The following is a 12,456-nucleotide window of genomic DNA, read 5'->3' on the forward strand; positions in this document are numbered from 1 at the left end:
CCCTCTCCGTTCTTCTTACACATATAATCATGCAGTTCTAAACTGGTTACTCTCCTGATTAGAAGTCTAAATTATTCCCCACTTTCTACCTCCAGAAAACTTAAATCTCGACATCGTTACTAAGGCTCCCCATAATGTACTTCTTATCATCTTATCATCTTCTCTGGATTTCTTACAATTTGAAATTTACATGAAATTCTTAAAACTTCCATATAGTATAGGATACTCCTGCAGTAGCAAAGACTCAGCCTAAACAAAATTAAACACTGCAGATGTAGGAAGAACAATTCCTCTCTGTATCCTTTGTTTCTTTTCATGCAAGGGGTATGGGTATTTGATTTGCAAAATACACTTGGGATGATAGAGTGGTTAGTGGGTCAGAAAATCTGGGAATGTTGAGTTCAGTTTGTCTGCCCTTCCTCTTGGGCCTGATAGCAGAAAGTGCAAGTTTGCTTCTGCATCTTTCTGCTACTGTTACCTTTGACAAGGTGGTTGAATTTGCCTAATTCTAGAATCCATTTAGTGTTTCCAAGCTATATTCTTCAGTTTAGTCTTCACTGATAATTCAGTGTTTTGCTATATAAATGGAATCACACAGTATGTAAACTTTGTGTATGGCTTTTTTTAGCATAAATCCTTTGAAATCTGTGGTAGACAGAATAATGTTCCTTCCACCTTGAAAGATGTCCGTGTCCTAATCTTTTGAACCTATCAATGTGTACCTCACATAACAAAAGGGACTTCATTGATGTGATTAAATTAAGGATCTTTAGATGAGAAGATTATCCTGGATAACCCAAATGGGCCCAATCTAATCACAAGGGCCCTTAAAAGTGAGAGGTGAGAAGGTCAAAGAGAAGTAGTATATGTGACAATGGAAGCAAGTGATTGGAGTAAAACAAGGAAGGGGTCATGAGCCAACAAATGCAGGCGGTTTCTGGAAGCTGAAAAAGACAAGATAATGGGTTCTCCCTGAAGCCTCTAGAAGGAATGTGGCCTAGCTAGCATCTCGGTTTTAGACTTCAGATTACCAGAACTATAAGAGAATAAATTTGTGTTGTTTTAAGCCACTAAGTATGTGGTAATTTGTTATAGAAACAATAGGTAATTAATACAAATCCATCTTTATTGTGCATGTATCAATAGTTTGTTCCTTTTCATTGATGAGTAGTATTCCAAGGTGTGAGGTGCCACACAGATTTTTAATCGTTTACCTGTTGAAGGACATCTGGGTCATTTCCAGTTTTTGTTTGTTTGTTTGTTTTCGCGATACGTGGGCCTCTCACTGTTGTGGCCTCTCCCGTTGTGGAGCACAGGCTCCGGACGCACAGGCTCAGCGGCCATGGCTCACGGGCCCAGCCACTCCGCAGCACGTGGGATCTTCCCAGACTGGGGCACGAAGCCGCGTCCCCTGCATCGGCAGGCGGACTCTCAACCACTGCACCACCAGGGAAGCCCCTATTTCCAGTTTTTAGTGATTATGAATAAACGTTCTATGAACATTTGTATACAGGATTTTGAGTGAACATACATTTTCATTTCTCAGGAATAAAGACTCAAGTGTGTGATTGTTAGGTCATATGATAAGTACATGTTTAGCTTTGTAAAATGCTGTCAAATATTACCCCTACTAATTTTTCTGAGGCAACCAAATTAAAAGATGCTGCAAAGCTGGACTAAAAATGCCTTTGACTATTTGAACTTGAACATAAACCTTGAGCCTCAATGTTGCATAAGCAAGAAGCAGGATCCAATCTCTATATAGTCCTACTAATTATACACTTGCTAAGCATTTCAGATACAGTATAGAAGATGATGGACAAAAAGGGATCTCTAATAGGGCTAAGGACAAGATGGTTCCTTCTAAAGAACAGAACTGGGTTCTAAACGAGGAACTACTCCACTGTAGGGCAGAGGGACCTCATAATACCTGCCCAGTGTGATTTGATCATTGCTTTGAAGAAGTGACTGGTATGTGCCTCTATTTTCCCTTTTCTGAATGCACTCGTTCACTGCAGTTATTCTATCCTATTGCATTCCTCCATGGCGACACTGGAGGTGGAAGTGGAAGGGAGCATATGCGTTGTCTTTTTCATTCACAAATCACTGCATGACAAAGAGCCACATCCAGACCTAAAGCAGAGGAATGCATGTCTCCTGGAATCCCGACTTTGAACACTGAATTTTCCACAAGATAGGGCTTTGGTTTCTTTCTCCTGGGGGAAAGATAAGTACGTGTGGTGTGTGAGAACAATGGAATAGTTTGTTTTCTTTTTAATTTATTTATTTTGGCCAGGCCATGCAGCAAGCGGGATCTTAGTTCCCTGACCATGTATCGAACCCGTGCCACCTGTGGTGGAAGCGCAGAGTTTTAACCACTGGACCTCCAGGGACTTCCTTGGCATAGACTTTTGGTCACTACTAAAGGAAGACTCTTGGCAACTGCTAGATGTTGTGAAAATACATTTTTCCCCGCCCCTGGCATTTTCTTCCAGATAGTCTAAAGTTCCCAACCTCTTTTAGTTAGGTGTGGCAATGTGATCTATCAGCCAAAGTAGTGTGGGCATACACCGCTTCCAGGAGCTTCCATAGAAACTTCCCGCATGTGATCTTCCATTCTCCTCCCACTTCTGCAGCGGAAAATGCCAAAGACCTAAAGGATGACAGAGTCTCAAAACGGAAAGAACCTCAACATGGAAAAAGTTCTTCATGGTCAAATAGAGATCCGCTCAATCCCGCACAACTCCATTGATCTGTGATATATTTGAAGAATAAACTTTCACTATGTTAAAATACTGGTAATCTGGGATTTACCTGTTAACAGCTGTGAGCATTGCCCGGCCTGATACACTTATCTTATCCATAAATAATTCTAATATTTCCCCAATATTATCTTTTCTAGAGTTTGCATAGAAGCTACTCTTCTTCAGGTTAAGGAAATTTCTTTCTATTTCTGGTTTTCTAAGAGTTCTTAACATAAATGCGTGTTGAATTTTTTCAAAATGCAGAAGACTTTTTTTCTGTAGCAATTAATATAATTATATTTTTCCTTCTATCCTACACTACAGTGAATTGTATTCACAAATTTTCCATTGCTAAGCTACCCTCATATCCTTAAATAAAGCTTATTTGTTTTATATCCATTGCTGGATTTGGTTTTTATTTGTGATTTTTGTGTCTATATTCATAATCTCTCTAGATGCTTTCAATGCGATTAGTCCGCATGGATGTCAAGTCAGATGTAGGCTTATGGAGAAACTCATCCATAAGTAACACCCTCTTCTGCATTCCTTGCTCCCTTGTCCCTGGGCTCTTCCAAGTCTTGGCTTATTTCTTGCTTTGATGAACCTATTTTGTTCCAACTTACCAAGCTTACTCTGCTCAGTTTTATGCTCAATGGCATGTGTTCAACACTCTCTTGGCTCCAAATAAGACATAGCCTTACATCTAGACTCTATCCTGTAAAGTCCACAAACTTGAGACAAACGGAGGGACTAATGTTGTCATCAAACAAGACTACTTGATGTTTGCCTAATCCTCTTTCCTTATCACTGTCTTTTGTACTTTGCATGTATTGTTCCCTCTACCTAGAATAAGCTTCTTTCTCATTTCTGCATTTCTAAATTCTATTGCTTCTCAAGATTCCTCACTCCAATGCTATCTCCTCCATGAAACATTTCCTCCTAACCTCCACGACATTTTGAATTTTTCTTGGTAGAATTTGTTCTTATCCTTTAGTCATCTATTGCTACAAAACATTATCTCAAAATGTACTGATTTAAAATGACACAAAACATTTATCATCTCACAGTTTCTATGCGTCAAGAATTCAGGAATGGCTTAAGGGTTTTTTTTTTCCTGGGGTTTCTCATGGAGTTGCCATCAAGAAGTGGGCTTGACTGGACTTGGAGGATTGGTTTCCACACTGGCTCCTTCATATGGCTGTCAGGTTCGTGCTGACTGTTGGCAGGAGCCTCAGTTTTTCTCCACAAGACCTTTATATAGGGCTGCTTGAATGTCTTCACAACATGCAACTGGCTTCCTCCAGAGCAAGTGGTCCAAGAGCAAGGCAGAACTGCAGTGCCCTTTATGACTAAGCCTCAGAAGTCACTTGCTGTTACTTCCTCCGTATCTCATTGGTAACACATACAGCCACTATTCAGTATGGGACAGCACTAGAGAAGGGTGTGAAAACCAGGAGGTGGAGAGCATTGGAGGCCATCTTGAAAGTGACAGCTATACTGTTTTGTGTTATGAATTTTTTTTTTTTTTGCGGTATGCGGGCCTCTCACTGCTGTGGCCTCTCCCTTTGCGGAGCACAGGCTCCGGACGCACAGGCTCAGCGGCCATGGCTCACGGGCCCAGCTGCTCCGCGGCACGTGGGATCTTCCTGGACCAGGGCACGAACCCGTGTCCCCTGCAACGGCAGGGGGACTCTCAACCACTGCGCCACCAGGGAAGCCCTGTTATGAATATTTTTGTTTATATTCTATCAGCCCTAGGGGGAAATTTATATTTGAGCTCTGTTTTTCATCTTTTACATACAGTAGATACAAAATTCATGTTGAATGAGAGAACAAATAAATAAAAAAATGATGGTAGGAAACTTAGAAGGACATCATAGAGATTATGGGTACTCCCACTGAATAGCATCATCCAGACAGACATACCTTAGTCATAGCTCTTGGAACAGGAGCAGCAGTGCCTGTCTGAAAATGACTGTAACTGCAAAAACAAAGTAACCGATCTTTGGTATTTCACTTCTCCTTAATGAGTTTCATATGTACCGTTCAAAAAATATGTGTAATAGGGGAGGGCGCTCAGTCCTTGAAATATATCATGTTTAGAAATGTTTCTGTCATATAGAGGTATCTACCATCATAAAGTAAAATACTTTCCTTTATGGAAAAGATTGATGTCAATTTAGTTTAATATGTCACACTTTTATTTTGCACCAATTTTATTCTAGTTTTTATGCTTGGTGCTAAAATTTAAAAAAACCCTAAAACGAAAGCATTAAGTCATTCTTTCTGTAAAGGAATTCACTATACATTGCAGTACCTATAAAATGAAAATGATGCAGAATTTGTAGAGTTAAGACATAGAAGAAAAGTACTGAAGTTTTAACATATTCAATTATCCAGAAAAGCAAATCCAGTTTGGTTTTGTTAATAGCACTGAAATTTGCATGGCACTCTTTTAATTAAAACAGTTGAGAACACATGTTGTTCGCTTCATGTCTATATATTTCCTCTGGGAACAAGTCAAGCTTTATGATAAAGCATAATGAAAGTAATTTATATGTAAAACAATAAATCCAATTCTCTAACCTAGAATTTTTCAAATGAGGTATTTTCAGATCTCAGAGTCTCTCTGGGAAAGAGAGTGGTACTGGTTAAATTGTTAATTACTAGGACTCACTTCAAACCTAAAAATGAATTTCCTAGAGGGAGGCCAGAACATTTTTCATAAACTACTCAGGTAATGTTTATACACACCAACTTTGGAAACCAGTTCTCCAACAGTAGAAGTCAGTGTACAATAAGTGATGAGGGCAAACTTCTAGATTTATGTACAGAACCCACAGGTTAGAAAAACTTTTCTCTGTGACCTTCCAAGTACCTGGAGAGTGTGAAAACTTTCAATACACTTCCCTCTAGACATTGTCATATGAATCCTCTCCTCATCTAGAAGTCATGGCCTGAAAAGAGGATAATAATGCCTACAGCCACATAATGAGTCAGAACATTTCTACCTAGTCCGGGACGAGAAAAGGGGGAGTTTTGAGGGTTTCATTTTTCCTCTCTGTAGCTTTACAAAACTGCCGTCGAAACAGGTGTGTGTTTGGAGCCGAGTCCAGTGGTTTCCTCTATTGAAGAAATCGTATCTCTCCTTTTCATTTTCTTTAGACAGCTAGAAAGGAGATAGGGTAGTGAAAAGATAAAAAGGAGAAAAAGAAAAGGAAAGGAAAAGACACGGCAAGCAATGCTGTGGAGCAATTTGCACACACTCCCTCACAAACATAATGTTGAAGCTGACCAAATTTCTGCAGGTCTCTTTTCCATACCACATACATTCTATTCCATTCTGGGAGCCATTCTGGGAAGTGGTAGAGGAGAATCGAAGAGACCACGGACATCCACTCTCTCACCCAGTAAGTCTCCCTTATAAGAAGAGGTACATTCATAAAAGAGTTTTCAAACCTGCTTTCTCCTAAAAATGAAAAGAATGCTCTAGATTGTCACAGCATCACCTTGTTCCATTTCACTGAGCCATTGATGTATGTGAACACAGGTTATAAAGATGCTAGAAACAAACTTAAGAGAGGAAAAAAACCCACTTTACTTGTTTTTCAATTCATTTATATCGAATTTTCTACCATCTTCCTCTTAGCTTCATTCCCATGACTACAAAAGTGCTTATACCATGGTCAGGATAATCCATGGAAAAAAATACACCCTCAAATCTCAGTGATGTAACAAAGGTTTGATTTTCTTGTATCACAGGCCACACAGGGGTACAAGTCTACTGTGATTCTATTTCCATGTTAGAAATAGAAGATCAAGACAGGAAAATAGAACAAGAAGAAACAGGTACTGTTTCTTCAAGTGTCCAGCCAGAAGTGAAATGTATTTCATTGGCCAAAGGGTCACCTGACTTCAAGAGGGAGGGTAGTACAATACAGCTATGTTCCAGAAGGAAGAAAGTGAAGGTGGTTGGTAACCAGCACTGATGACTACAACAGCCCACCCCAATCAAACTTAATATACTCCTTTACCAAGAAACTGGATTCCCACCATGAAGCACTTTTATTTTCCTTTTTCCTATTTTTAATTTTCCTTATATAATGAGCTACTGATAGGCATTTATTCAATTTTATTTAATATATATACTCAGACATCCTATTATTCTTTTTTATGTGATTCACCATTTATATGGGAATGCATATCAATAGCTCCTATTACCACTGTGGTTTTGTTAAATATTCCTTACATTTCTTTATCATGTTTGTGTGAAATATATATTTCATAGTTATTATAGTCTTTTTTAATGGTCTGGGCCCTCATAGGTAGAGCAGGAGTTAGTCATGTGAAGACAGAAGACAGGTGGGTAGAGTAAAGGGGTGAATCCTAGACATAGGAAAAATCAGCATTCATGCCGATTGACTACAAACATGGGGTTTGTACCAAGAATTACAAGCGATAGCTCTTTGCTGGATGGGTGATGGTATTGGACAAAGAATGGTGAGAAACCAGACTAGAGGTTTAGGTAGGAGCTGGGTCATAGTGTACCTTTTATGTCTTTCTTATTCCTGAGATGATTATGATGCTGAAGAAGAAAATTAAATGTAATAACCCTCAACAAAAATGTTGGGAAAATGACATGATCATTAAAGTCATCTTGAATTGAAAGAAAGCAAAGAACATGTTCAACCAAAATGACTTTCATCTCAGTTATGGAGCCACCGATATTACAGAAATTACTATTGGCATGCGGTTATGTTACCCTAGAAGCACTAAATAGCATGATCTGGGGGAAAGACTGGGCACATAAAAATTCATGCCCTATTCCTGCTTTTGGTCATTAAGTAGTTTTATAGCTTCAGATAGCTCAGATAACCTTTGTGTCTCAGTTTCTCCATAAATAAGATTGATATATTTATAGTGTTCTTATTGAATGCATAAGGTTATGACATAATGGGTGTGTAAAGGTCCCATGAAAAATAAAATTAAAATTAGCATAAATAATCAAGGTATTCTTGATCTCCATGATAAACAATTCATAAGGACATGCCATCAATATTCAAACTAATAAAAATCTGACATTTAGTTCAGGCCATCAGTACTGATGAAATATTCTGTTAGATTTTTTTTACAATAAACTCCATCAAGACTATAATCACTTCCTTAATTAAAAAAATGTAATATTTGAAGATCAAGGCTCTCAATAATTAAACCAATGTAAACTGGACCAGATTTTAAATAGTTCTTTTAGATATACATATGTACATATGATTTATATAAAAGTGTCTCATCATTACTGGTTGTTAGGCTTTTATTTAAAACCTCATCAAAATAAGTAGGATGATCGCTTTTGATTCTGGAATATGCCATTTTATAAACTAGTAATTTTCTATTAATTATAACTGTTGACCCCTTGACCAATCAGAACATTTTCTATCAGTTTAATTATTCCTCAAGAATCCCATTTACTTTGTCAATAATCAAGATAAATGCCATCAGTGATGAAATTTTATGTGCCATTTAATGAAGGTTGTGTTAATTTGAAAGTTAAACCACTTCTACATGTCCGTTTTGAATTTTGTTCTCATGATGCTCAGTGGTATGTCTAGAGCTAAGAGAATCTTGGGAACCAAAAGTACCAAGAAGTGTGGGTCATCTAAATAAACCCTAAAGAGGTGGAATCATCAGATCTCTCTACAAAATTCAATGCACTGGTAAAGATAAGGCTTTGCTTTCCTTTTTAAACAAAATACACTCAACATGTATGTATTGAGTACTTAATATATACCCAGTACTGTAATTACTCTAGGAATTTCAGAGGAAAAGTAAGGTAGCCAATATCTCTGACCACAAGGTGTGTATAGTTTTTCTTTTAAACTAAGGTAAAATTTACATATAGTAAAATGTCCAGAATATTGCATGAATATTGACAAATGTGTTCACCGGTGTAAACAAGAACCCAGTCAGGGTACAAATCATTTCTATCATCACACAAAGTTTCTGCATGTCTCCTTCCAATCAATCTACCATCCCTCACGGGAAACCACTGTCCTAATTTTGAGTAACATAGATTAGATTGGGCTGTCTTAGAACTTCATAGAGGTGGACTCCTATAGTTCTTTTCAGTCTGGTATCTTTTGTTTTCATTTAGTGTAATGCTCTCAAGATTCATCAATATAATTTTATGTATCAGGAGTCCATGGTTTTTCATTACTCAGATGATACTCCATTGTGTGAATATGTCACATTCGTGGTCTCTGTTTTTGAACATTTGAGTTATTTTCTGTTTTAGCTGTCATTAATAATGCTACTGTAAACATTCTATAGAGGACTTTTTGTGGATGTATATGTATATTTCCCTTGGGTAAATATCTAGGAGAGAATGGCTGGATTGTACGGTGGGAGTATGTTTAACTTTAAAGGAAATTTCTAAATAGTTTTCCAGGGTGGTTGTAGCATTTTACATTTCAACTAGAAACGTTTCATTTTTCTAGTTGCTCCATACCCTCACTACATTTGTGCTGTAAGTGAAGTGGCAGCTCCTTGTGTTGTGGTTTTAACTTACATTTTCCTTTTCCTGGGCTTATTAGCCATTTCTATATCTTCTTTTGTGACACTTTGGTTCAAGGTTTATTTATGACTTTTAAAATTGGTTTGTTGTGTTAATACTGAGTTTTAGGAGTTTATAAAATATATTCTGAATGTAAGTCCTTTGTTAGATATGTGTATTGCAAATAGTTCTCTCAGTATGGGGATTGTCTTTTACATTTTCTTAATACTGCTGTTATTTCTTTGATGAGGATAATTATTTAATTTTGGCAAAGTCCGGTTTATAATCTTTAATTTTTTTTTATTTTTTTATTTTATTTTTTAATTTTTTTTGCGGTACGACGGCCTCTCACTGTTGTGGCCTCTTCCGTTGCGGAGCACAGGCTCCGGACGCGCAGGCTCAGCAGCCATGGCTCACGGGCCCAGCCACTCCACGGCATGTGGGATCTTCCTGGACCGGGGCACAAACCCGTGTCTCCTGCATCGGCAGGTGGACTCTCAACCGCTGCGCCACCAGGGAAGCCCTCTTTAATTTTTTATAGTTAGTAATTTTTCTGTCTTCCTCTAAAATTATTTTCTTAATATAAGATTGTAAAGACAGATATTAACTTTTACATTTAGGTCTGTGATACACCTTGAAAAAAATTTGTTTGCTGTGAGGTAGAGATCAGTGTTCACACTTGTCCATTCATTTATCTAGTCATTCCACTATTATTTGATGAAAAAATATTTTGCACGTTAAACTGCCCTGAAACCTTGTTGAAAATCAGTTGACTTTGTATTTATGAATTTATTTCTGGACTCTATTCTCCATTGATCTATTGGTCTATCCACATGCCAAAACCAACTGTCATTGTAACTTTATGTTAAACCTTGAAATAGGGTAGTATAAGTCTTCCATTTTCCCCCCTTCTTTTCCCAGACTATTTTGACTTTTCTACATCCATTGTATTTCCATATAAGTTTAATAATTTACTTGCCAAATTCAATAAAAATTCCTGCTGGGGTTTTGACTGAGATTGAATTAAATCTACAGATCAGTTTGATGAGAACTGGTATCTTAACTCAACAATACTGAGTCTCCTAATGCAAGTTCACATTCGTTGGGCCAGACCTTCACTGTCTTCCAGTCCTACACACACGTTTGCATCTCTGGTAAAGCTCTCGGTCCTACAGTAAACACTCTCTATTTGGCCGTGTGGATTTATTCCCTATCTATGTAGGCACAGCCCACCTGTCAGCCAAGAACCCACTGGAAACTCCCATGCAGACCCTGGGTCATACCGTTTCCTTAGCTCTTTCCCCTTGGGCACCATGCTCCACCATTTCCATCCCCTTCGTCAACACTGTACCACAGTCCCAGCTGTCTCAGCTCTGCTGGCGTCCACCTCTGTGTGCAGCAGTTTGGAATGTATTTCCAGAAAGAAAGCCGGGGCAAACAAATATGGTACTAACCTTGTGGTTTTTTTTCTTTTTCTGAAAGATCACAATCCTATGTTGCCTGTTGTCTAATACATGGAAACAGCTACCTCAGAATTTGTCCAATTTTATGATTGTTTTTGGTGAGAAGGCTAGTCTGGTATCAGTTACATCACCATGGCAAGTAGCAGAATTATAGTAATTTATAGTTTTAGTCAGACAAACATTGAACATGAAATTTCTGAATTTCAGAAGGAAACACTGTACATCTTATAGCAGGCAGTTAAGGGGTAAATCTCCATAGTTTAGAGGTTCAAAAAAGGCTTCCTGTAGCAATTGATTTTAAGTACAGACCTGAAAATTGAAGTGGAGTCAGACAATAAAAAGAGTGGGAGAGAGTTAAAGTGCTCTGTTTTTTAACTATGAAGCGTGAAGTCTATGATCAAATGCTATTGCCAAGGAATCAGTGGGCAAGGCTCAAGAATATATGAAAACACCATTATATTCCTTGAATATTCTTCTCTCTAGGGGACCATCACTTGCTTCTGGAAGGAGACATGCTTCAGACTGCTAGGACTCCCAGTAACTGAAATTTAAATAGGATTTCTATTTATGGATACTTTCTATCTCAAAATGTTTTGTGCCAAATTATCTAGATAATTCAGTATCCTTTTTTATGAAGTTATATTTTTTCCAGATAATGGAATAAAAAATGTAATTTTAGGGCTTCCCTGGTGGCGCAGTGGTTGAGAGTCCGCCTGCCGATGCAGGAGACACGGGTTTGTGCCCTGGTCCGGGAAGATCCCACATGCCGCGGAGCGGCTGGGCCCATGAGCCATGGCCACTGAGCCTGTGCGTCCGGAGCCTGTGCTCCGTAGCGGGAGAGGCCACAACAGTGAGAGTCCCACGTACAGCAAAAAAAAAAAAAAAAAAAAAAAAAAAATAGTAATTTTAAACTAGAATTAACTGAGAGGACTTTCTATGTTCAAAATTTCTCAGAGGACTTCCATATTTAATTTGTTTGAGGAACACAGAAATCTCATGTTAATTTTCACCTCTACTCAAAGAGAAAATTTTAAAATATATTCATAAATTAAACTGCACCCATCCCCCTATTTCATAAAAGAAAATACAGTATCCTATTTTATAAATGACAAATGAACTGGTTTATAATCTCTGTCTTAGTTTGTCCACTGGAGGCTGGCCCAAGAGGAGCAGGGGAAATCCCTTCTCCATCATGTGGATTTCAGTTTTGTATTGTTGTAGCTCCCTAAGAATATAAAAAACTTGTACGTGGTATACTTGGGATTTACTTTGTTCTTATGTTTAGTAACATAAAAGATTAGTACAATTTTTCTGATATACTCACTCCTCTATTGAGAATTTAAATCACATTAGGAATTCCTTGTATTCAATTAAATTTCATTCCCTATGCCCTTCAAACACCAGGAGAGAAAGTATCAGACAAAAGGAAAAGTTATTAGCCAAGAATGTAATCTCAATTTGTCTCATTATTCCATAGTTTTTAGTGTCTTTCCCATCTTTTGCGCCTTAGAGACTGTAGTCAAGCTACATTCATACTTTCAATCTTATGGTCTATTTTAGATTTGTAGTTAGACCAGGTGTATAAAATACTGTGTTCACTGTGCAGTCATATATATTTATAGTGCTCTGAAGGCTAACTCTTACTGGAGGCATTAAACCTATAGACTCAGGTCATACTCCAGACCATGTTGTCTAAGGC

The sequence above is a fragment of the Orcinus orca genome, chromosome 7 (genome assembly GCF_937001465.1).
Source record: "Orcinus orca chromosome 7, mOrcOrc1.1, whole genome shotgun sequence".
Classification (NCBI taxonomy): Eukaryota; Metazoa; Chordata; class Mammalia; order Artiodactyla; family Delphinidae; genus Orcinus; species Orcinus orca.